We start from the raw sequence: 26470 nt of genomic DNA, 5'->3' as shown, positions 1-26470 counted from the left end.
TGGTTTCCTGAGGACAATATCTGTGTGATTTTCAAAGTGAAGTCAACCTTTATTTTGGTAATATGGATAGTGTGTCCTACTCCATACTTTCACGATTGCTAAGATCTACTCTTGAAATTCTGACACGAAAGAATATCAAAATGCAAAAGTTTCTTTATGGTGTTTTTTTCTTTATTTAATATGTATATAAATTGGAAAATATTCTGTGTGATAATCTACTGTAGAATTTGATATTTTGCTTTGTTTCTTTGACTTCATTGAACATTAACATATATGTATTACTGCTATAGTTTGAAGGATATTCTATGTAAATCAGGTTAGTAATAACCAATATTGTGTGTTGACAGATAGAAAAACTACATCTACCCTGCACTTAGGATACAGGTTTTGTGCACGCTGTGACATTGGGCATAACTGGGCTAGTTCTATCTTCTGATCATCTGCTTTGTAGCTCTATAGATGGCAGAAAGCCCCCACATCCACCCCCAAAATGTTGGTTTTGCGTGAGCAAAGTATGCTTGTAGATAAACCTGAATACTTGGCAGCTGTATCCTATGGTATGCAGTTTTAGATTAAAACTAGTTCGGTATGTGCTACATGTGTTACAATCACACTTTAATCTGAAGCCTCCATATATCCTAAATTGAAGCAGCAATGCATACTTGACACTCAAAAATGGTCTTCCAGCTCTGGCCATCTGTGGGGCAGATGTGCAATGCTTTTCTCACAGCTATAGCAAAAACAGTTTCAAACCCACCTTCCTGTTGTGCTTCTTCTAATCAACCCATTTCCAGATCTCACTGCTGGCAGCAGTCATATTGCATGTTTGGTTTAATAGCATTGCACCCCAATTTAATCCATCCCTTATGTGTGCACACATTCCCCCAGGCTCTCTTGGCAAAGTTCCTGAGGTACACACAAGTGAACAGCAAGAAGATGACAATTGTGGCACTGAAATGAAAGTGTACCTACTGAAAAGAGAAAGCGATGCAAACCAGGAGAATGTGTGGTAAAACTTGGGTACTGGAGCTATCAGAGTAGGAATCCTGGACTGCCAACATATTTTAGGAGCATGTGGGCAGACTTTATCAGAAAAAGCCTCATGGTCTCTTCACCACTATGACAACACACACATCCTACTGCACCATTAATGCTGTGTGCATTTACTTAACCACTTTCTTCCCCAAAAAGCTACTATTCCATAGTATGATGGAAGTATTTTACAGAAAAAAAGAACACAACAGGGTGCAAAAAATGTGATTTTTAAAGAAAAGAAACTTTTTTGTCGTTTTTCACAACCTCATCAAAAAAGTCATACAGTCCTCCACACAGCTGTCAGACTTCACTTCGACACATGATGCTGCTGAATGGAGATGACTTGCCACACAAAATCTGTAGTGCTTCCAGCAAGCAATGTGTGTCACACGGTGCTCAGTGACAGCATGGACTAAAAAGGAGAGGAGGGCACAGGTGGGATGAAGCAGGAGATGCTCAATGTGTTACCATTTAATAGGAGAAAATGTGCTGCTTTTGTCTGATAACATTTGAGTCAGAGCCCTGCACATCACTGACCTATAAACTATCCTGCTGCTTCTTCTGTGGCTGTAAAAGGAAAGAGGATCATGTGGAGAAGGGGTACAATTTATCTCTCTGTTGTTAAGTGAACTTCACCTGAAACATATACTCAGATCCAATGGTGAAATTAATTATAAAAGTGAAATATATGGTAATATATGTTAACAACTACTTGTTTTCCTGCTCAGTATAGTACATCTCTAGTCTGGGAATGTTGGGTACCATTTACATTTAAATATGTTGTTGCTTTGTTACTATTGCATAAAAATAATAACAATGTCACTAGTTAATGCTAATAAAACTTTTTAAACAGTCCGCTGCTTGCTTTGTGAAGAAATCATTGTTATCTGAAATATGCTTTTCATCCTAGTTTGAAGAAATATTTTTTTTTCACTTATTGTCCCATGAAAGACAAGACTAATAACTGTTGATTTATCAGGTGAGAGTAGCTCCAGGTATTACATAGGCATCCATTACAAGCCCAGCTAGCATCGGCACATTGTATCCTGTTTGATACCACCCAGCACAGTGGTGTTTGCTAATGTTATTACTGCTACATTCAAATGAAAGTGAAACGGGTCAAGTCTCGGGAACTGTAACCAGAGTTATAGGTACCAGGATTGCAGTATTTAAAAGGGGAACTGCCAAATTTGGAAGGACACTAAAAATGGGAAAGTAATATATGTAAAGAATGTAAAGGACCACAGCCTGCCAGTAACGCTAAAGGGCCCAGTCGTGCTCCCAGTGAAGTTATCCAAGCTCCTTGACAGGAACTTACTGGAAAGAAGAGTAAAACCTGTTCTAGCAATTAATCCCCTTTCCTTATGAATTAAAATTGCTGGAGAAGATACTCCTGCACTTGGCAATCCAATGAGTCCCATCCAGGATGAGAAGCTCCCCAGTTTTGCCCTTTCCATATGCCAGAACAGAAGGATGCACACTCCATTTCAAACAGTTAAAGACAGCCCTTGCCAAATGCAATAAAGCTGTTTGCAGACTGAAACTTTGAGAAATTCAGCACGTATTTTTTCTTTTTTTTTTTTTTTACCAATAAGTAAACATTGCACAGCCCCTGAAGAAAAACCATGTTCCAGATTTTGCAAGAATTTTAAGAATCACATAGTTAAAATCTATTTTATTCCCATCATATCAGTTTCTAGGTAATAAAAGTGTACCTCACACCACACTACATGAGATTCAAATTCTATCTTCACATCTATGCAGTACTCGTAACTTTAGTAATGTTATATGAATACACTTCAGAGCAGAGTTTGATCCAAGATGCTAAGATTTTTCTAAATTTTAGACTGCCAGTTGGTCACTCATTTTTTTCCTGATATTTCTAATTATTTTTCTACCTCTTATATTATTTGTTTACTTATTAATTGAATTGATTTGTTTTTTTAAATCTGCATTAGAAAATTATTTATATTTTTTTAACTTTAGCAATTGTACATATGTTCTCCAATCTTATTTTCAGCATGTTTTCTTACCTTCCCTTTCAGCTTTTAATGCTTCACCAATTACTATGGATGCAATTTCTTTCAATGAATTTTCTGTATCAGAAAATGAGGTAGTTAGTCAAAACTGTTCATCAAAACTCTCCCTATCAGTTAAGAAAGTCAGTAAGGGCAATTAACCTGTCTTTCCTCACTGAATACAGGAGGAGTCTAGATAAAAAGCTTAAAATAAATAACTTAGGTAACACAGGATGAGATTATTAGCAAGTAATGAAAATAAATGGTTTCCAGCCTCCCAGAATGTTGCAGATGTTAACTAAGGAACATAAGTTATGTGAGAATCCTGAATATTTGGATAATGCTACTTGGCCATTTCTATTTCTTCTGATTCTTAAAATACATGTCCCATTTTACTTTCAATCACTGTTCTTAAAACTTAGTGTGACTGTGTGGTGGTGATCTCCCACTTGCTTTCTTGCTTATAGAGAAAACCCTACAACTTGGAAACTTTGCTATAAAATTCATCCTTTTGCCAAAAATATTAGGTTTCTACTCTTCCAAGGGAAAACATGGTGTCAGAGATGGTCTGAGATTGGTCTGTCCCTCTTTGCCTTACCTTAATATCTTCAAACTCTCTTTTGCTGGTTTTATTCTTAAGTAGCCCTGTTGGCTGGCCACTGTGTACATGATTATTTTTCTCAGAGAGACATTAAAATAACTCTTACCTTTCTGTGTCCATGCTTGTAGCTACTTGAAACCCTTGCTTGGTATGACCACATGCCTGCCCAAGCCTGGCATCATCCCTCGTGGCCCTGAGGTGCTCCAGAGTCTCATCAACTCTCTGCAATATTCATAATATTCACATATGTAGGGCTTTCTTGATATCCAATGCACCCTCTTCCCTGTTCAACTTCTCCTTCAGTGCTGCAGGAGAAAGAAATAAGCATGAGGAACTAAAGGGGAATCATTCAGAACAGAAGGACATTATGGTCCTGCAGAGACAGGCGAGGCTTACTGGCCTTATATTTTCTAACAGCTGAAGTGAGAGAACTGGTGTATTATGATATGACAAAACAACACGAATCCCAATCAACCAGATGCAATATGTGGCTGAAGTTTGGTGAGGTACTTTATATGCCAAATGCATTTGTTCACGCAGTAAGATAAAACACAGTGTTTGGATGCTCTTTCAAATCTTCTCCCTGTGTAATACCTTATTGTCAATCAGCAACCGGTCTGGATACAGGAGGTAAAACTGACATAAGAAAGCAGGCGATCAGCCTCACTATGTGCTTGTGTGCACACACACCACACCCTCCCCCACACATATGATGGCAAGCCTCCCAGAAGCCTGCAGTCAGAGGTTCATTTTTCAGAAGGACGTAGAGAGACAGCTATAAAATATTTTTTTTTATTTTCTTAGAGCTCCTTTCTATAAATCATGATTGACTGAAATAAATTGTCAAGTGCAATTTGTTCATTTTATGTAATTTGCTCCCAATGTCTAAATATGAGAACCTGCCAGAAAAAAAAAAAAAATATATATAAAACATTAGTGATTTTTATCACCATTAGTGTTCTAGAAAAGCAATTTTTTCAGTACTTAGTCCTCCTGAATGTTTGTGATGAGCAACCAGGAAACTGATTGCCACGTGCCATACAGTAATGAGGACATTAAATCAACTACTAATAAACTGTTAGCCTGTTTGAGACTCAGAAAATTTTCTAAAGTGGGAAAAAGAGTCTTTATAATCATTACCATATTGGAATTTGAAAAGAAGTTACCATTTAAAATTGTATTTACTGATTATACAAAGAAGACCGCATTTAAAATAGCTGCAACAATCTGTACAATCTTTAGTCCCACAAGAGATTCCGGTCACAGGATGAATGTTTCTCTTTAATGTAAATACTTTAGAACACAACACTGCTTGAAAATAACATCATCAATTTTAGAGGAAAAGAAGAGGTCTATATCTGCCTGAAAAGACCACATTCAAACTTGAATCAAGTGAACTGAGATTTGAGCAGAAATCCACAATTTGGTCTCCTCAAAAAATTTAGATATGTTCATTAAAACTTTTAATAGACTTTAGAGAGAATGTAAGTGTACACTGAGACCACCAAGAGATTGAGAGTGGGACTGTAATGATATCACCACTGCAAGCAGCACTTTCAGCGCTGGGGTGTATAATGCACCAACATGGTTTTCTGATGACATGAACCACAACAAACATCATGCAACACAATATGTAATAACACAAAATACAGCTTTAGAAACTCTCCATATCAGTTAGAAAATGCATAGGTCTCTTTAATCAGATGAAGAATGCTGTGATAACATGCTGTGTTATCCAACACCTAATGTCCTGACATACCATTTTAAATACTTGTCAATTTCTTTTTTTTTTTCCAGAAAGAGACTGGATCTTACTAGTGACGCATTTGCAAGGAATGTCAGTGTGAATCTTTCCTATGACCCCAACACAGAGATATTCAGATTTACTAATGGGCTCTTGGGAATAGCTATGAAAATAGCTGTTACCCTCTTGAGAAGAATAAGGAGAAAGAGCATGCCCTGCACTTATTTTGAAACTACAGATCTGCAAGTGTCTGGCAGTCTGACTGGCAGCTTCAACTTAAGATTGGAAAAGGTGGCACTGCTTATAGTAGATTTGAAGAATATCTGTCTTATATCTGGCTCAGAGTTAGCCGTGAAATGAGCTGTACAGTAGGCCAGCAGTAGCAGAAGGTCAAGCAAAATGGGAGCGGAGAATTTTACTGGAATTTAGGATTCCATACTAATGAGTTTGGAGAAGTTGCAGGCTGAGATACTCTGCAAAGGAAGCCGTACAGACACAGAGCATTGCCATCAGATTTATTTCTGTATTCCCTGCTGGCTGGTTATTAGAGTTCTTAATTAATTTTTTCCTATGTTTTCAGTGAAGAGTAAACTTAACAGAATAGATTTCAAAATCTCCATCTCAAAAAGTCCTTATTCTCTGCATTCACATAATATTGTAGTGTTTGCTGCAATGCCAAATATTTATTAGATATTTAGGATGAGGTAGGGTTTTTTTAAATTATTTTGTTAACATAATGAGATCCAGGTTGTTAACAGAAGGCTCTCTTCTGAATGGTAACAAAATATAGTAACAGTTCAACAATAACTACGCTTGAAGAATTTTTTGCCTTTATTCCTGATTAACCATTGTCACTGTAGTCTCTGTAATTTTAGCCATCTCACTTCACTCCACGATGATTTATGTATAATTTCAACCAAAAAAAAATCCGAGTGCCTTTCCAAAAACAATGGTGGACAGAATATTGCACTTGACCTACACACCAAAACTTCTGAAGACCTTTCCTGGTTTTTGAAACATAGTTTGAAATGGGATGGAAAACAAGCTTTTTCCTTTGTTTCTCCCACAAAAATCCATAAAGAACATGCCACACCATGTTGTAAGTCAGTCTTTGGGAAAAGTCAAACCCTTCTCTAAAAAGCAGGGCAGCTTCCTTTCCTGTGCCTTTGGTACGCTGCTGTTGGAGTCAAACCCTGGGGAAAGAGGAAACCACTGTATGGGAAGTGATGATCTCATTAGAGACAGAGATATGGACAGGAGACAAGCATATTAGGAAAGAGGACTGGGGAGGGAGGAGACTTCAGCTGGAATTTTGCACACAACCACAACAGAAAATAGATTGCTCATAATTAACCACCTAGAGAGGTTAAATGTGCAAGTCAAAATCTTATTTTTAAACAAAAAAACACTGCCAAACTCCCACGAAGAAGCTACTGCAGTTCCACAGTGGAACAAGGGTCAGTGCAAACATGCAGCTGTACTTACAGCACACTTTCCCTCCCCGTGTCAACTAGGCTGTGACCAGTGTTCTCCATCACCCTTCCAAATAATCCCAAATTCAAAACACTGATACTGGTAGAAAAAGCTTTCCTGTAAAAATTTAGGTCAGATATGGAGGTGCTACACAGAAGAAGAGAACACAGTTCCTTCTTTTCATAATCCTATCCTTGTCCTATTTCACTGAGACAGAAGAAAAGTTAACAGCAGTGGCAATGGTGATGTTTTAATTGCTTGTTTGATGTGGTTGTTACTTCCTAGGAATGGATCTGAGCACCTAGTTTTCACTTTACACAGGTCAAGAAGATTCCCACATTTACAATAAGTTCTTAGGGGGCTGAAGATGAAATACCAGAATCATCTATCTCTGTGGTTTGCAAATACTGAAATTTAAGTGGATACTGATTTTTGCTGACATTCCTATTTACTTTCCAAGGTTGTAATGACTAATACTTCTCTAGACACCATACTAAAAGCTTCCGCTTTCCCCAGCAACAAAATTTAGGATTCATTCAAATTAGAAAACTCTTCTGGCCTTGTTACTTTCATACACAAGGATGTTTTAAAAAAAGATTACAGAAAAATAATTTCCATTGGTTCTTATCTGATTTTTCCTTCTAAACCAGACGTCTGTAGGTGTTGATGGACTGTAACTTTTCATTTGTAGTCAAAGAACTAGCAAGAATATAAAGTTGGGTTTTACTGTCATATTAAGGTTTCATCCCAGCAGGACACAAAATTGTAAATTGAATCCCCATGCTCAGCAATTGAAACTTAACACCTTGAAAATGATTTTTGAGTTTGTGTTCTTGGGTTTTTTTCTTTTTCTCAGAAGAAACAGGGGATCATCTGGAAAATATTCCACCCTTTGATCCAATACACATCAATTTTAGACTTACCTTAACAGCTTTAAGGGTGGAATTCCTTATTTCCAGCTTTCCTCTGTTATCAGAACAACATAGAGGGTTCTGTTTACCAGCAGTCAAATGATTTGCAGATGACAGTCAAAAAGGAATTTGTAAAGTTTCTGTTCCAAGGAAAGCTATGATCCACTTAGCTTAAAAAAAAATCTCCAAACTGCCATTTCTAATACTTTCAAGTATGCCTAAAAGTCTAAAGCTCCACACTGAAGCTTTTTCTTTTTTTCCTTCTCTCCTTTTGTCCTACTATAGATTCAAAATATTCTTATCCCTCAATTCTATTGTAAAGACAAATTAAAATTTCATATGCATGTCCAGAGTTCTTTGTAATTTAACGGTATTTTTATTCACTTGCTGTTTAGAGGACACTTTTCCTTTCCTTTAAGCTACTCTCAAAGAACATACCCAGGTGTGAATACCAAGCTCTTGGCCTCTGTAATATTTTTCCTTATGTGTGTGTGTTTTTATGGTCTGCTCTTGCAAACCTTGCTTGTTTTGGATAATCTCCGTTTACATCAGTATTTAAACTGAAGTGAATGGAACTTACGTAAGGCACTACTTGACGTGAGCAGTGGATGGTACAGCCAGGCTCTTTGTAGCTACTGCAGGATGTGATTTTTCCCTTGCAACAATAGCCAGCTTCAAAAGAAAGGGTAAGAAAGAAATGAAAGAAATGTCCTTCTAGCACCAGCCCTTTTGAAGCCAGGTACTGCAGTCTCAAGTCCTAAATCAGCACGCACAGCCTTCATGCAGAGCACAGATCACCTTTCACTGTCCTGAAACTCTATATTCATTTGTCAGTCTTTAGTGACAATCACATTTGGGAATAAGGATTTCTTCTGAATTTTATTTGTCAGTATGCATTTGCAGAAGAAACTCGACTTGGGTCATTAGGTACTATGAAGTGCTATAACTCCATGCATGTCAAAAAACTACAAGTATCTGATGTTATAGACACAAAATCTTAACTCATATATTGAAAGAATTTTTCTCTGTGCAGCCTGCAAATTTCACTGTGTGGTACAATAGCAATGTCCAGATTTGCCAGTTTTTAGGTATTAAGTATGTGAAAACTCATATGGAAAATGGACAGGACACAGGATCTTTTCAGTATTACTTGTATTTGAGAAGTATTACGCACAAAGGAGTGTGAAACTGTAAGGAAGTTTCTTAACGCTGAAGACCATTGTTGTCCCAAAATTCCAAAGAGCCCAGAGACTGAAGCTCTCACAAACTTTACATAACTCCAGACAAAAAAGAAATAACAATAAAAAGAAGAGGAGATTACTTCTTTTTTGCATGTCTTGTATGTTGACCTGAGAAACTGAGGAGACATCACTGACCTTGATGGCCAAGAACTCCCTAAAACCACAAGAAAGACAAATACCTCTTCTTCCTACCCATAGCACCAGTATCATTTGTCACTTATACTTCAAAACAAAATAGATAGCTCTTTTTTCCCCTATGGATAAACATGTGGATTTTGTACACACACTTGCCTCAGATACCAGGTTTTAAGTGTGTCCCAGAAACTTGTAGGAATGGCCTAGGGCTTGCCCTAGAAGTAAGATTACCCTTTCCAGAGGTGCTTGTTTATAATTTGCATGGCCAGTGAGGTGCAGCGGGATGTGTGGCTCCCAGCCAAATAGATACAAGACAGCTTCCAGTAGAAGATGAATAGATGCTGTGTGAAGTGAACCTGTTGTCTTCATGATCCTTCAGGGCAGGAGAACTGCAGGTTCTGAATGTACAACTCAGCAGTTTTTCTATAGACAATGAGATGTGCCACATCCCCTTGAAGAGTCATCCAGCCCTCTCTGTGCTGCATAAGTGAGAAGCAGAGCAACCAACACTCCATCCTGCCATTTTATTCACAGGACACTGTGAACCAGTTTACCAGGATTAGAAAATGTTTAGAACCAGAAAAAAATCTAGGCAAGGGCCTTTGATTGCCACAGCAGTTTGCAAATCATAACAGGCCAGCACAAGAGAGCCCATAACCTTACGAAACACAAGTGTTCCAGGACAGTTAAATGGAAGACTTCACTTGCACAATTTGAGAAAAGTTCAGCTCTGAAGTATGACAGGAAAACTCTTGCTCAATACTGTTGTTTTCACTTTAACTCAAAATGGATAAACAGACCCAAAGGAGTCTGGCTTTAGGACAGATTTCCTGCATAGGTATTTAGGAGATACAGGTAGTTTTGTAATGACATGAAATCTGGCCAACTACTTCAGAGTACAGTATTCATTGTTCTCATACCTAAGGAAAAAAAAAGCTTCCTTGTGAATTGCCTTATGAAGATGTATTTCATTCTCTTCTTACAGGTAAGAAGGTCTCAGTACAGCACTAACTCCCAGGACTGAGTATTGTCTTCTAATACCGAGTCACTGCACTGTGACAACAGATAGGATCAAATAATATCACAAGACTAGTCAATGCTGTACATTCTTGAAAAAATATGCTATCTCTAAGCAACAAAGAGGCCTTTATTTTTCTGTTAAAAGAACCCTCTTCTTACACTTTACCCTCTATTTCACTCAAGGAAAAAATTATACATATATATATAAAACTATATATATTATATATAGGTTACAGTTCTTTTATACAGGACAAGTCCTTGGGTTTTGACAGAAAAATCTTCCCAGCCTTCCACATGTCATAATTTAGGATAACATGGGAATTAATAGAGTCAGGTAAAGACATGTTGACTATGAACATAACACTGTAAGCAGAGGATATTTTACTTGTTCTCCTCCTCCTACATCAGAAAACATTTTTCAAAGTGGGAAATGTTATTTTCAGGGATTTTTTTAGAATAACCTATGGATATTGATTAAATATTCCAGTATTTTACTAATCCTCAGTTAAATATTCTGAATTTGATGTGTAACAATTAAGTCACCACTATATTTGAATGTAAATCTTTCTCATTGAAACACTTCATACCAAACACTGTTTTGTCAAACTTGCTGAACATTAAATTACTGCCATCCTAACAACTCGTGTTTTAATTACAATAAAGTAAGGTAGCTTAGTTTCGTTTCAGAACTTGTCAACAGGGGTGTGGAAATCAGAGGTAAACAGAAACAGATATAGTACAAGATTTCTTTGAATTTGGTGTCTGCATCTGAGTGAAAGATACATGGTAATATATGCAGAACTAAACTTAAAAAAAAAAAAGAAACAAACAAACAAAAAACTTAATTATCATTTGAAACTTTTATCCCAGATAATTGCATTAAAAGAAAACCAAAAACCTGATAGTGGTATTTAAGAGGATGGGGCTAGGAGTGGTGGGAGGAGAATTTTTCTTTAACTAAAAATGAAAACATGCTTGGATAAGTTTAGGGTTCAATTTTGCAAGTTGCCAAGCTTTCTGGTCCCAATTCAGTAAATTACTTAAGCATGTGCTTAAGTTTAAAGCCATCAGCAATTCCAAAGAAATTATCTGACTCACACATGCTTAATAAATGTCTGGGCTAGAGCCAGGGACCTCAGCACTTACTAGTATTAAGACCTTGTTTTCTAATTGAACTAATAGTAAGAGTAGATTGTACAGAGAATAAAGCTTCCTGCAAACCTCCATGCAAGATGGGAATCACAGCTGGATCTGCAGTAACCCACATATCCCACAGCATGACTTGAGTGTCCCTACCATGGTACAAAGCTGGCCACAATGTTCCTGCCCTCCCAGTGTTCCCCTTGTCAAGGGTGAATCATATTCAGTGTTGCTGAAATTCCTAGTTATCCAAACAAGCAATAATAGAAACATTTGGACAGAAAGAAATTTTGAGTCATGTAGGTGGTTTTCTTGTGTGGGAAATTACCCACTTTGTATCTATGAGATTAGGAAAGTCAGCTTAATTTCCCTCTGGCTGTCTGAGGCAAGCAACAAAAAGCACATTCATGTCCCTGTTCCTTCCTTCTCTCAGCAACACAGAAGGATGGGAAAGATTATGAACATCTATGTCATAATCAGGTTAAGAGAATACATTCCCTGTCAGTAAGGCATCCCTTCTACAAATAGGAACTTTTTCCAGAAATTTTTATTGCCCACTCTGAACTTACATCCAGCCAGATGAAGCAAGTGCTATCCAAATGCTGACCAGTACACAAAGAATATGGGATACCAACAGCATTGTTCTTGTGGTGTTCAGCAATACACCAAATCTTAGCTGGACATTGTATTGGCCCAAAATTGACTAGATTGACTAGAAAAAGCAACTGCTGCATAGAGATGTGGAAGACAGTGCAATAAGACTGTACCATTCTCTATTGTGCCTTTGAGGTCTCTGGTAAACTTGGATAGAAATCTTAAAGTGGAAGAGTTTTCATGAAAGACCAGAAAAGAACACATCAGTATTCGAGATCTTTAAAAAGCAGTAATGAGGAACAGCATGGGCAGTAGCCTAGGAGGGTTTCTCTGAAAAAATTTAAAAAAAAACAGACAAGAGACCTGAGTACCATAGGCAGAGAAAAGGCAGCAGACAGTAGCTTCTCTCAGCAGCCTGTAAATGATGTGACTGGGGAAAAAGCAGACCAGGATGAGACTTTAGTTGAGGCAGATCTGGAGTGAAACATCAGATCTGGAACCTATCAAGAAAAAAGGAGGGAGAATGAGGACAGCAATCCCAGAGACATGTTGAAAGCCTAGGGAGGACATGATTTCAAAAACAGCAGGCTGTGAACATGGCTGTGTTGAAGACGGCTGATGAGCCAAAACCCTGGTCAGAGGCGTGTTGGCTGAGCAGGCAGGGAGCCGAGGGAGAGGACTCAGCTGGGACAGAGGAGCTCTGCAGGCCAACATGAAGCCAGGGGTGGCAGGGAGAAGTCTTTTCTTGCCAGGGTGCCAGACATACTCTGCATGGGAAGCATCAGTATGTAAAAAAATATACTCCCGTGAGCAGACGGACACACTGGATGTTAGGACTAGGAATTAAACTTTTCCCTGCCCTGCTTAGCTTTGACAGCATGCTGACAACTGAACTGTCCAACAAGTATTTCAGGGGAACTTTACCCAGCACACAAGAGATTTTATTAAAATCAATATGACAAACTATGACATCTTTCCAGAAGAGAGCTTAACAACAGGTTTGCATCAGTTTTGCTTGGAGCCTTTGGGCTGCATTTTCAATCTAGCTATAAAGAATGATATCTGTTGAAAGTGTTAAGCTGAAACTGGTGACATCAACAGCAGCAAAAGATGAGAATTGCTTTCATGCTGCTCTCAGCAGCCTCACACAAAAATTATTAATCATAAGTGCAAGAAAAACTTGTCATAAAGCCTCAGCGGTTTTACCATTAAATTATGATAAATTACTTATTAGTTATAGACTGACTTTTTTATTTTTAGTATAAACAAAGGGTAGGTAATTATAAGTGACATCTGCATATATGCTCCCAAAGTGTGGATAAAACCTGTCAACACACTGAAATATATTCATTCATGTATGTACTTAGCTCCTGTCATGTAATAAGAAGGAAATTTAAAGAGAAAGATAAAAAAGGAAATCATCTACTGATTACCACTGGTCACCTCCTTATTGTTGTTTTAGATTGGAGAAAATTAGCCCAAGGAAATTTACTTACATTGTCATGTACGTCGACAAGATCCCTGCATTAGTACACAAATAGATCTATAGGTTACTGTAGTGTCGATGACAAGAGAGGCAGTTGTGAAAATTTCAGAGAAAGTAGCAGAAAGCTGAAGGGCAGAAACACTACAAACTTCCATTTCTAAGCAAACACCTATGCAGAGTAGGCCTGAATGCTCACAAATGTTTTTTGGTGGTCAAATCTAAACAGAGCAGTCTGCAGATCAAATGGTCATGAAAATAGAAATGTTCTCATAAATAATGTAAAATCTGAATCAAGAAAGCATTGAAAAATTAAGCATAAATTTGTTTGTGTTGCACAGACATACAGACAGGTACCAACTTGACATCCATAAGAAGTAGATAAGAAACACCTCTTAATATCTGGTCTATTTAGCTCCAACCTGTGTGAGGAATCTTAAAGACCAGAGAGTGCTGGTGAATGGGGCTGCACCCAGTTGGTGGTTGGTCACCAGTGGTGTCCCCCAGGGATCAGTGCTGGGTCCAGTCTTGTTTAACATCTTTATTGATGATTTAGATGAGGAGATTGAGTCCATCATCAGCAAATTTGCAGGCGACACCAAGTTGGGAGGGAGAGTCGATCTGCTGGAAGGCAGGAGGGCTCTGCAGAGGGACCTAGATAGGCTGGAGAGTTGGGCTGATTCCAACAGGATGAGGTTCAACAAGGCCAAGTGCCGGGTCCTGCACTTTGGCCACAACAACCCCATGAAGTGCTGCAGGCTGGGGACAGAGTGACTGCAGAGCAGCCAGGTGGAAAGGGACCTGGGGGTGCTGATCGACAGGAAGCTGAACATGAGCCAGCAGTGTGCCCAGGTGGCCAAGAAGGCCAATGGCATCCTGGCCTGCATCAAGAACAGTGTGGCCAGCAGGAGCAGGGAAGTGATCCTTCCCCTGTACTCTGCGTTGGTGAGGCCACACCTGGAGTGCTGTGTCCAGTTCTGGGCCCCTCAGTTCAGGCAAGGATATTGAGGTGCTGGAGCAGGTCCAGAGAAGAGCAACCAGGCTGGTGAAGGGACTTGAGCACAAGTCCTGTGAGGAGAGGCTGAGGGAACTAGGGTTGTTTAGTCTGGAGAAGAGGAGGCTCAGGGGTGACCTCATCACTCTCTGCAACTACCTGAGAGGAGGTTGTAGGCAGGTGGGGGTCAGTCTCTTCTCCCAGGTAATCAGCAGTAGGACAAGAGGGCATGGGCTTAAGCTCTGTCAGGGGAGGTTTAGGTTGGATATTAGAAAGAAGTTCTTTACAGAGAGAGTGATCAGGCATTGGAATGGCCTGCCCAGAGAGGTGGTGGATTCACCATCCCTGGAGGTTTTTAAGACGAGGCTGGATGTGGCACTGAGTGCCATGATCTAGTCATCACAGTAGGGTTGGATCAAGGGTTGGACTTGATGATCTCAGAGGTCTCTTCCAACTCGTTTAATTCTATGATTCTATGATTCTATGACCACAGATGAAATGGTAGGTTTCAAAGTTTTTGTTTTTAAAAAAATAGAATATTTATCTCTCTAAACAGAAAATCCTTCCTTCCTTCTTTCCTTCTTTCCTTCTTTCCTTCCTATTTTCATCTTCCATAGTGTGGAAACACAGATTTGGAAACCATTCCTGAAAAATATGCTTTCTCTAAACTGTTTTTAAGGTTTTCCCTGTTAGAGTATATATATATATATATATATATTTGTGTGTGTGTGTGTGTTTTCTCCAGCAGAGAATAGTCCATCACTTTCCCCTTTGCAGCTAAATTTTATATTCTTGAGGATTATCTAGACTAAAAACTATTGATTTCTTCAGTGTTTCCACCAAATGAAAAAGGTTATGTTTACTAGATCTCTGATCATTCCTGCTGATTTCTTCTGGAATCTCTTCAGTGTTCATTTGTTTCTTGAACATTTATTCATGCTGTTATTTATCAGTATTTTTACTAGCTTTTTCTGAAGCAGTTTCTTACTTTTGAAAAAGCTATTTAGAACACAAAAAAATTTGAGGAAAAACATAATGTTAATTGTGTCTCTAGCTTAGAGCTTTTAGATGAAAAGCTATTCAGTACATGCAGAGAAAATAACAATATAAAAAATCATGTATTTCACATTACAGTTATATACATTTACATGGTTACAGTCACCATGACAGTGCCTCACAAATTTTAGTACATCCTGTGGTCCCTTGTGAGAGAGGGAAGTACTATATTACCTTGTTAGCAGCAGGGACACATCAGCAATTATTTATATCTATATATATATATAAACACACTCATCAACAATTATAAATACACATCCAAACACAATTACAATGTATTTATTTTATATACTTAAATAAATAATATATTTATACATGCATACTTATATGTCTTATATGTACTAAAATATGTAAATAGGTAAATTATTTCTGAAGGAGCTGAAAAAAGTAGCAGAAGCAAAATACATACTTTTAATCCAGGCAATTTGTTGATCAAGGAAACAAGATTTATTAACTTGTGTTAATATGGTTATTCTGTTTCTGATGCACAAATAGCTTAGGATACTCCTGACAACCCAGACTTGTGTCCTGACAAAGTGCTTGAAACCTCTTGTCACCAGATCCGCAGAAAATGAACATGTCTCCCAAATTCCACAATTCATGCCTAAATCACTCACAGTACTTCCTCTTCATTTACCTTGGTTATTTTGGGGTTTTTTTTAGGAGGTTTAACAACATGAGAGATAAAGCAGAAACAGAGGCAAAAGACATGTCACCTCAAGTTGAGGTTCTTTCCACACTCCCAGCACAGTTCTTTCATCAGAGAGGAGGGACCCACCCTCTCTTCTGGGTAAGAACAGCATGACTCAAAGTCAACTAGCTGAGACTCGTGGCATGAAAACAAGCACTAAGTTGTTAGGCCGTGTAGGCCTAACAACTATCTGTGGCAGGAATAAAAAAATGATCCTTTTGAGGATGGGAGATGAGTCTCATGACAACTGATGTCTGAAGGCAACCCAGGTAACTTTGTCCCAGCACATCCACAATACCTCCATACATCTACCATAGGACTTCAGCTGCTCACATGAAGAGCCTGAGCTACTAAGATGGTCAAGAGATCAGATGGAGACCGTGCAAGAGTGACCATAAACACTGAGACAGAGTGACTGCCTGATCCATTTCAGCTGCCTCTTCAGCTGGCATCAAGTGTCTACCTTGGTCTCCAGATTATTCCAGTTACAGAGTTGTGCCACAAAACTATCAGAAATGAGCAACACTCCTAGTCTTGTCCCATACTGCCTTTTAGATTTAGACTGTGAAAGTAAGGTAAAGCATATTGTATGTACAAAAAGTCTGTGGCGAGTACAGTCAAAGGATATTGATTCTCAGGAAAATTTGAAAATACTGGAGGTGAAAGTAATGCACGTTTTGGGATGTTAATTCATTCCTGAAAAAAGACTTCCATCTCATGTCTGGGCACCATTCAGAGTTTCTTCTTTCATAATTTTTGAGTGAATTACAGTTTTGTCTGAATGAAGATTGACTTAGAAACTGAGTGTACACAAAGACCAACATCTGGGACCTGCATGCACTGAGAATATCTAGATTAAGTTAAGGTGTTTATTGCAAGGTAATATATATCCACTGTACATTCTGTATAAAGGAACTTTCCAGTAGACTCTCTCCTCAGTAGTGAGTTGCACGGCAGAGGTGAAATGACTCAAGCACTAAATTGAATGCATTTCCTCATTTACAATGTTATCAGTACCTGTAAAACATAGAAACAGAACCCTTGCAATAAAGGTCTATAAAACTGCAGTGAGTAAATCACACCTTATTTACACATTTTTCATTGATATCACAAAAGCCCATTCTCACTTTTCCTTTTGCCAAGGCCTTCGCTCACACCATAGCTAAAAGAATTGCTCCAAATTATTGTGTATTAACCTAAAATTATATTGCTTTTTTTCCCCTGCCACCATATTATGGGTGAAGCCTGTACACAGGATTTAGCCATCAGCACGCTTGTAGCAAGCATGGGTAGAGCCCTTCTCAAATCTTCGTTCGTGAAGCCCAGCCATGATGATGATGATGATGATGATGATGAGATAGGAAATCACCTCATAATTTCAAGGATAAACCTGTGGTGTTTTGAGATGAATTGTTACACATGTCAGGAGCCTTATAAATGCATTTTTAATGAAAATGCCAGGTTAAATCTATGTACTTGCATACAAGTCTAAAATAGTCATGGAGTTCCCTGGAAGACAAATGGCAACCTGGCAAGCCAGGTTTCTCATTTACTTTGAAGACAGGCCTTTTACAAAGACCTATCACTAGTTGATGCTAGCAAAAAGAACCTAGTAAGTTTGTTTGGTTTTTTTCCGGTTAGGTAGAAGGAGACAAAGGTGGGAGAGAAACAGCAGCCGTTGCAGCATTTTTCTGCCCAAACAATAACAGTGGTTACCCATCCAGACAATTTCTGAGTTGGTAGGTCTTTAGCTCAGCCAGCCCAAATGCATGAGCTCTGCTGTTAGAAATCATAGGTGAAACTGGGAAAGGCAAGGAGGGAGAGGTCTAGAAAGGGCACCTTTACATAAGGAAAGAAAGAAGGTAAAAGACTAGAAAAGAAGAGATAGTGGAAAGAAGAATAATTGAAATTTGAGGACACTGATTTCTCTGATCTTTATGCATTTCTCATTTGTTGACTCATCATCAAGAAGGCCTTCAGTGCATAGACTAGAGCTTTGGCAAGGTTATTCAGTCAGCATTTGCAAAATGAAAACCGAGCACATTTTAAAGTCTGTTGCCCTTGGCAGTAAATTGTATTTTCGTGACTCTTTAAATGTGGAAGGTTGGTCACCCTGTTGGTTTGCACACTGTTCATTGCCTGATGGGAGTCATCTGACTAATAGGAAAGGGGAATATGGGAACAAAGAAACAGAAATGATTCAGATGTGAATTCTGCCCTATTTTATTAAAACATGTTGGTAAAGCCATGTACAGCTGCTGAAAACTCAAGGCTATGTTTGCTGCATTACTGAAACACAGTTAGCAAATTTGCCTCAACTGTTTTTTTTTTTTTTTGCTAATTTATACTAATTTATAATAGGTATATTTTATTGTTATTCTTTATTGTTACCTTGTTCTTACATTGGAGAGGCAAAGATTAAAATATTTTCTGGTTTTCCTTTTTTTTTTTATTTCTCCATAAAAGAACTAGATGACTTGTCTTTGTTTTGCACTCAAAGTTTGGAAAGCTTCTAAATAAATCAGTTAGTCTATCAGCCCCTACAGGTACTTTAGCTGTTTAAATCAACTTAGCTCCAATCCTGCAAATTTGCATGCACAAAGATGGCCAAGAATAGGACTTATCTCACCTAACCTAAGAGATAGTAATCTAATCTACACAGTCGTCTAGGCTACACTTCTGTTGACAATTGAGAGAGGCAGAAGTCTAAGATAGAAGGTATGAATCACTCCTGCAGAGGCAAATATCTCTCTCCATTGACTGTAGCAGGAATCTAGGAAGGTTGGTTAAACTACACATCTAACATCAAAATGATCAAACTAAGTGAGCTAAATCACACTTGAGGTGCAGGAAGAGTATGTTGAAATCAGTACAACTATTCCTCTAAAAAAATTGTATGAATGTTAAAATATTTGTATAATAAGGGTTTTACACTATCAAGTTTTTAATGGCTAAGTCTATTTTCTATATATTTAGAGAAATACACTTTTAATCCTGACTGGTATTTTTCTTGGTAAAATTAGAAAGGGATGCAATTCAGGAAGTTCAAGTGTAGGAATTAGAAGCACATTACAGAATATTTTAAAAGTTGTGATTTTTTAAAAAAAAACCTTTTTAAAAACTTTTGCTACTTTACCTGATCTTTCACTCCTTGCTAGAGCTGGTCAGTCTGCTTGAGAGGCAGTCTTCTCAAAAATCAGTGGAATAAAAGACTGGTTAGTAAAAACAGTGATATAGAGGTGTTTAGGAATATCAAACTTAAGAAGAACCTTTTATTCTCATATATTAGCAACAGTGAATGATGATATATCTCCTCCCTTGAAACTTCAGGAAGGAATAGTTATGATGTTGCTTGACTACCAGGATACTATTCATATAATTGGTTATTGACAGTAACCTGTATCAAGTACATTAAGAAATAAAAATTTATGTTGGTAAAATTATCAACAGAACATAAAGACTTTTTAGTGTGATATGCCTGAAGACCATTTTTTGGCCAAGTTTGCATGAATCCTGAAATGAACATTCAAAGGTACATTTTTCTCTATACCATCAAATCACAGCATGTTGGGTTTTTCTACAGAGGAAATAAAATTGCTTTAATTTTGCAGGGGACAGAAGGAAGCAAATGCCACCCGCCTCGAAGCCTCTGATTTCAAGGGACTTCCCTTCTTATTGCATGTGTTTGTGGGGAGCAGAGGCTTTGTGTGTGCACAGCTATAGTCATCTTGCCAAAACCCACTCGGTGGCTGCTGCCACCCCACCGACGCAGCTGAGGGGGTGACTGCTGTGCTGAGGTACTGAGTCAAACTGGAATCTGTCCCGGCTTACAGCCCAAAAACTCAGAAACTTTGGTGCCAGATGCAGAGTGGTTAGGAAATCCACCCCCATAACCAGGGGACAGGGTGCACAGCTGGAGCACAGACGTGGAGAAAGCTTCCCTGGAGTGGCTGTGGGACATGTGGGATGAAACCCCTGTGACATGGCACACCCCAAAAGGCTGCAATATGGCCCATGTTCACAGCAGGTAAGGAATGTGTAGGGAAACATGCACTGTTCCGCCAAGGGATCTCCACATGCCACTCAGCTGTCAGCTTTGTTCCGACTGCCTGGAATCAGGTGGATTTCACTCGGCGCTGCGGGGAGACAGACTTTACCACTTTGTGACTCACTCTTGATCGGGGAGAGTGGGAACAGCAATCATTTATGACTCACTATATTGTATAAGGCTATGGAAAATCATTTGCCTGCATACTGTACAAATACATATTGGAAGTGTATTAAATATGTTGAAGAAATTGGAACACAATTAAAATGTTCTGAAGCAAAAGAGAGAAAGGTTACTCATTACCAGTCTCTTCCCTTTCACAGAGATAGCCTATTAGCAGAAATTTGAAGTATTTTCCTTTTGAAGTAGTCAAGGCTTTAAAATTATATCTAGAAATAGAACTGTGTGAATAATTTGGGGTGGGGGTTATATTCAAAGAAAACTAGTAAAGATTTTGTCTTCCTGACAGCATTTTTTTCTTCCTTTTTGTGAGTAACTATTCCTAGCATAAGAAAAATGGAAGTTCTTCTGAAATAGTAGGAACAAATATATTTTGAAACTTTCCCTCTAAAAGCAAAGTTATGCAAAAGCCTAATGTTCAAACCAGTATTTGAATAAAACAGACTGCAAAGGATATGTTACACAAGAGGGAAAGAAACCATAGCCTGCAGGTTGGGGTGCTGGTCTATGAAGTTCTTTGCTTTGCTAGAATTTAAATAAGGACTTTAGAAAAAAATCTCTTCAGCCTAAATCTTAAAAAAATCTGAGATGCCTGAAGCTTGTGGGAGAATTTAGAACCTGGAGTTAGGTGACTTGGATGGGGCAAGTGATGACAATATTAACGAGAGAGCTGTGTTTGAACAATCCCTTCCTTCAGATCAAGGCCATGAGTAGCAATACTATTTGAAGTATTTGTAGCTGGAAAGGAAAAAAACCCTGACAAAAATTGCTATTTTTGAGACAATTAGTTTCCTGACACAGTTCACCATGGGATCAGGCAAACCCTGTGAGAGCATGTTTGGTGGTGGGAGTATGAGAGCAGAAACCAATGCCCTTCCATTCTTCAATCTGAAATCACAGGCAAGACAAGTCACAGAGAGAAACTACTTGTTATCACCCAAAACTGAAGCTAAACTAAAACAAGTGCAGGCAATGGTTAGCTGATTGCTAGGCAATGGCTATCACAGCAAAAACAAGCTAAAATCATCTCAGACCAGGACAAGCCCAGGCATGCTTATATTCCCTGCACTGGCAGGTCAACAGAAAACCCCTGACCTTTTACTCGTAGTGGCAAGAAATCACATGTACTGGGCTACAAAATAAGGACTAGGAAACAGAGAGGAAGAGAAGGATGATCTTTTCCCCACCGTCAAAAGCAGACCTATGTAGGACTGCCTTAAATGTGTGTGGTGTAGCTGAGGCAGTCTCTATCCTGAGTTCAGGCACCAAAAATTTTCTTTTAAGGTAATCCTTGTTAAAATAGAGATATTACTCTGTTCTGTCAGAAAACAGACAGGGTGCCTCGGATGAACTATTTCCCCAACTATAGCCTGAAGATCAGTGCCTTTCAGCAAGGCTGAATCCTTCAATCTATTCAAAGTTTCAGTCTTCTGCTGATTGTCTTTTTCCCTATTTTTGAAGGTTTTCTGTCCTGCCTATGCAGTTAGAAATGCAGGATTCATGGGGCCAGAAAAAAGCAAGAAGCAGCAAAGCAGCAAAGTCCAGTCTGAGGGCTCATCTGGAAGGGGAAAATCTGAGTTTACATTTAAACCGAGGCAAAACAATAAAACACATACAAGCTTATTTCCAAATATCTGACATGTGGTCAGAGCTTTGCAAAGAGGTTGATATCCCGCTCTCCTCCTTATTGTCTTCTTCTACAAAACGTGTCACTTCTGTGCATGTTACTGTTCCCCTTGTCACATGGACTCTTAAGACATCAAAGAACCCACTCTCTCTCCTTACAGAGCGCCCTATTCCTGTGGAAAAGGATATCTTTCAGTGCGTCTCTCTTTTTGGGGCATTTCTGATGTCACATCCTGAGAGCTGGTGGGGCCTTGGTGACATCCCAGTGTGTCCCAGTAGAGTGTAACTCCACCCACTCAAACCAGTCTACTAGCACTGACATTCTCCTGCACCCAGACAGTGAGAGGTATCCCTCAGTCAAAAAGTGGCAAGTAATGCAGAGCTTAAAACACACAGTGAGTGTCACATAAAACTCCACATTATTCATTTGTCTGTGCTTTGTTTTTATCTCCTAAGCAAGGGCTCAACTGATATTCCAGCAAAGCTGATGACAGGACTTGAAATTTTGGAATATCGTCAGGATCTTATTCTGTTAATGTGTAGAAAAAAATCTAGTGTAAACCAGAAGTTTTCTAAAAACCTTATAATACCACAGGCAGAGCCATGTACTTACCTCAGTGAACTGCCCAGAACAATACTGAGACAGATCAAAATGCAACATTTTACAGGAGACAGAAAATCTTTCTGAATATCTCAGATGTAAAATATGACTTGCATACTACCTGAGCAGGGGAAATAAAGGAGAATTAATAGTCTTAATCTTATAGGAAAATATCACAAAATGGCTAATATAACCAGCTAAAACCACTACATTAAATTAATAACTTGGTTAAATTTAAAAGATCAGAATGCTGGTTCTGAATAGACAGAAAGTTGTAAAACCTTATCCATTTCCCCAGTGTTCCCTAGTGGTTATAAAGATTTTAGCAGACAAATAAACTAGATGTTATTGTCAAAATCACTGTGATTACTGCAGAACAGGTCTATAGGAGAACAAAGAGTAGTACAATAATAACAAAATTGCATCAAATAAATAACAAGGAAAGGAAAATGGTGATTGAAAACTCTGTGGATTTCAGGCAAAATGACAAGATTGATTTGTGGTCAGAGGTCAGAGTAATAAAATTTCCGGAGAAAACGCACTAGTTTTCCTTGATTTTGACAAACAGTCCAGTCCCAAAAGAGTTTTTAATTTTTTTTCTAAAAGAAAAAAATTGAAGAAAAAAGGGCAGGTTTTGTTGTTTGTTTTGTTTTTTTTTTCCTTGCACCTGGGGCAGTTGCATAGAAATTATTTTCGTTTACATAAAAACACATAAAGGCTTCCAGGGAAAAAGAGGAGTGAAAATTTCCAGTGTTTGATTTTTCATAACAAGATAACTAGATATGTAATCTGCGGGGCTGGCAAGGAACAACCTTCAATTCTTGGTGGGAAGACAGAGGTTAACCACCACATTCACTAACTCCTCATTCTGTTGGCAGAATTATTTCACAGGATGATATGAAAGTATTTTAGCTGATCCACATGTATATGGAAGGGCTAAGGAATAGAAACCTCTCATCTGTTAAGATTCGTGAGAAAGGTGAAAATTGTAGATTTTTTTTCTTCAAACTCAGATTTAATCCCTTATACATTGTAGATGGGGCACAAAATAATTTTCAATGAAAGAGATTAAAAATATAGCTGGTTGTTTTTCAGACAGATGAACAAAGACCTCTCTGTTCCATTATCAGTGCTTGTATCTTTTCTGGTACAGGACGTGTCATTGCTCTCTGTACCAAAGTGTTACTGCATATTGTAACGTTCATTGAGAAACATAATTAAAAGGAAAGTTCAGGAAGTGGTTAAACCCTAACAGTACCACTCTGGGATCTACATGCAGAGATCATGTCCAGTGTTACCAAAAGAACCCAAGGGACCAAATTAATATTCTGTTACATCCCTGGATACTTCTGGAGACTTTGGCAAATTCTTGCTAATTTTGTGCAAGCACTGTCTTAATATTCAAATTCATGAAGCACTCGAGGGTGCCCTGGGTTTAGTAAAACTTGTTTGTACTCAACATTTTTGAAATTCAGGTCACTACATCACTATATATAAAGAACCTCAGTAGGATGGCCTGATTTTTGAAAAAGCTGCCACACTTTTACTAAAGTCAGTGAAAATTATAAGTGCTCAGTAATTGGAAATCCAGCAGACTTTTGTTCAATTTTTTAGCTGTATCTGAAAGATTTTGGCTACCTAAAGATAAAAATCTTAGACTGACACTTGTCTTGTAACTTCATAATGGAACAGAAATTTGGGTAATTATATTAGAAGAAGGAAACAGCAATTGGGTCACTGAGATTGAGGTAGAAAAGCAAGTTCATCCTCAGATTGCTGAATTCATCTAATGTCTTTATATTAAGAAAATATCTCAACTTTCAGGATTTTTCCTGAGATTTCATAATGTAGTTACAAAGAATACATACTTTTCCATGAGTATTTCAAACAGGGGTAAGATCTGCTCTTATATTTAAATATTTGTCAGGATAAAAAAATTGTAGGTGGAGTGAGGATACAGGGTGAAAATTTCACTTAGGAAACACTCTCATTTCCACTGGAGTCAGTGAAAGAATTCCTGCTGGCTTCTAAAGGCCGTAAAACTGAGTCAGTACAAAAAATGCATACAGCATAAAGAAGTATCCCAAGCCTGATGAGACTTCATTACATAATTTTAAAAATATGAAGGATAAATCCAGGCATCTAAATGACATATACATGTGTTATGCACCATTAATAAATGATGAGAAATAAATAAATGAAACAGAACATGCCCAGTGCACCTCTGCTCTTCACAGGATGTGAGTAGGAGAAACCTAAAAATAGAAAAGATGATTTTATGTGCAAGTGCCATGAAGGAGTAGTGGTTCAGCAGGGAAAGATGTAAACGGAGAACCAATGTAGCCCCAGTGGGGGTGTACAAATGCGAGAGAGGGCACAGCTTCTCTCTCTGTACAAAACAAGAAGAGACCCAGGTAAGGCACAAACAGCACAGATCTAAAACATAGCAGTAAATGCCCTCCCACACTGAATTATAGTTGATTTTTTTCTTCAGTTTTGATTTTTCTCTTGTCCCTGAGAAGTTGCTGGCTATGAGTTATTTAAATGTCTTGTATATGTCAGTTCATGTCCTATTTTTTGTGTCTTGCATGTCTGCTGAATAATTCATCCCATGAAAAACAAGTTAAGCAACTAAGCTTCTTCTGTGCTTCATTCAGGAAGCGGTGATGTTAGTGGTCACCGATTAGGGAAGGAAAGATGGTCCCAGGAACTGTTTGAGCTAAACACTTTGAAGATCAAAACCATATCCTTAACTTAATTACATGATAATAAAGGCCAGTCGTTAACTTCGTCCATCTGAGAATGATATATTCATTCTGTTTCTAAGTGGCAGCTGCTGTAGGAACACACAGCTCGCTGCAATGATGTCTGTATGACAGCTCCAAGCAAGAGCAAACAAACAACAAGAAATATATATATATATATTTATATATTTATATATATATATATAAGACCACAACTGTTTCCTCTTAGCTGATGGTTTGCCTACAAAAAGAAATCCCACTTGTTTTAAGACCCTGACATGAGTGAAGCACAAGTGATACCAAGCACCTTGACCATTTCTAGAGCAGCCACAAGAGCCTTCCAGTAGCCTCATGTAACCAGCTGGTAGGTGCCAAAAACAGACATGGCAGTGAGCGTGTGGTAGCTGTGTCTTTTTTAATGTGCTGTATGCATTGATTCTGCTTTTTACAGGCAAAAATACCACAAAAAGTAAATTATATCATCCTATGGCACGTTATCTGTTGTGATTATGTCTGTAATTTCTTTTGGACCTCCATGTCTCAGGGTATGGAGGGCCCTATATCTAAACTCAGTAAAGAACTCCAAAGAACTGCTGGGAGCTGCTGGAGGCAGAATGTGCAATCCAAACTCTTCTCTTTACAGTAGAATCCAAAATAGTTACAAATTAAACATAGAGGTGTAGAAGGTATTCCTTAGCAATTATGCTTAACGACACTGATTTTCTTGCAGACCTTACTTATGTGTAGCTGGATTCTTCATCTGGAGAAATATCTCCTCAAGTTAGATCAATTGTGTACCCTCAGGAGGTCTTCTCATTTACTCACGTAATTGTCAAGGTGTCCTGTGGAATAAATTTGGATCTGGTGTCAGTATTTCATTTGAAAAGTAAAAATTCTTAAAAATGTTTGTGTGTCTACTGCAAAGGCCAATGTGAGAATCAAAACAGAAGCCTGAGCAGAGTCAAGGGCTATAGGAACGAGGTAAACTTCAACTCCAAAGATGGGTATAATGAAGAAGGGTAATACCTGCATTTAGAAAGTAAAGGTTAAAAAACACAGGTGATTTGAAGTGTATTCTGGTGAAAAGCTAAAAACCCAGAGTGTTGTCTTCTCCATGTGCAGGAACTAACTGTGA

The sequence above is a fragment of the Myiozetetes cayanensis genome, unplaced genomic scaffold (assembly GCF_022539395.1).
Source record: "Myiozetetes cayanensis isolate MyiCay16 unplaced genomic scaffold, myiCay2020 scf2-11, whole genome shotgun sequence".
Classification (NCBI taxonomy): domain Eukaryota; kingdom Metazoa; phylum Chordata; class Aves; order Passeriformes; family Tyrannidae; genus Myiozetetes; species Myiozetetes cayanensis.
This window is presented reverse-complemented; position numbering follows the sequence as displayed.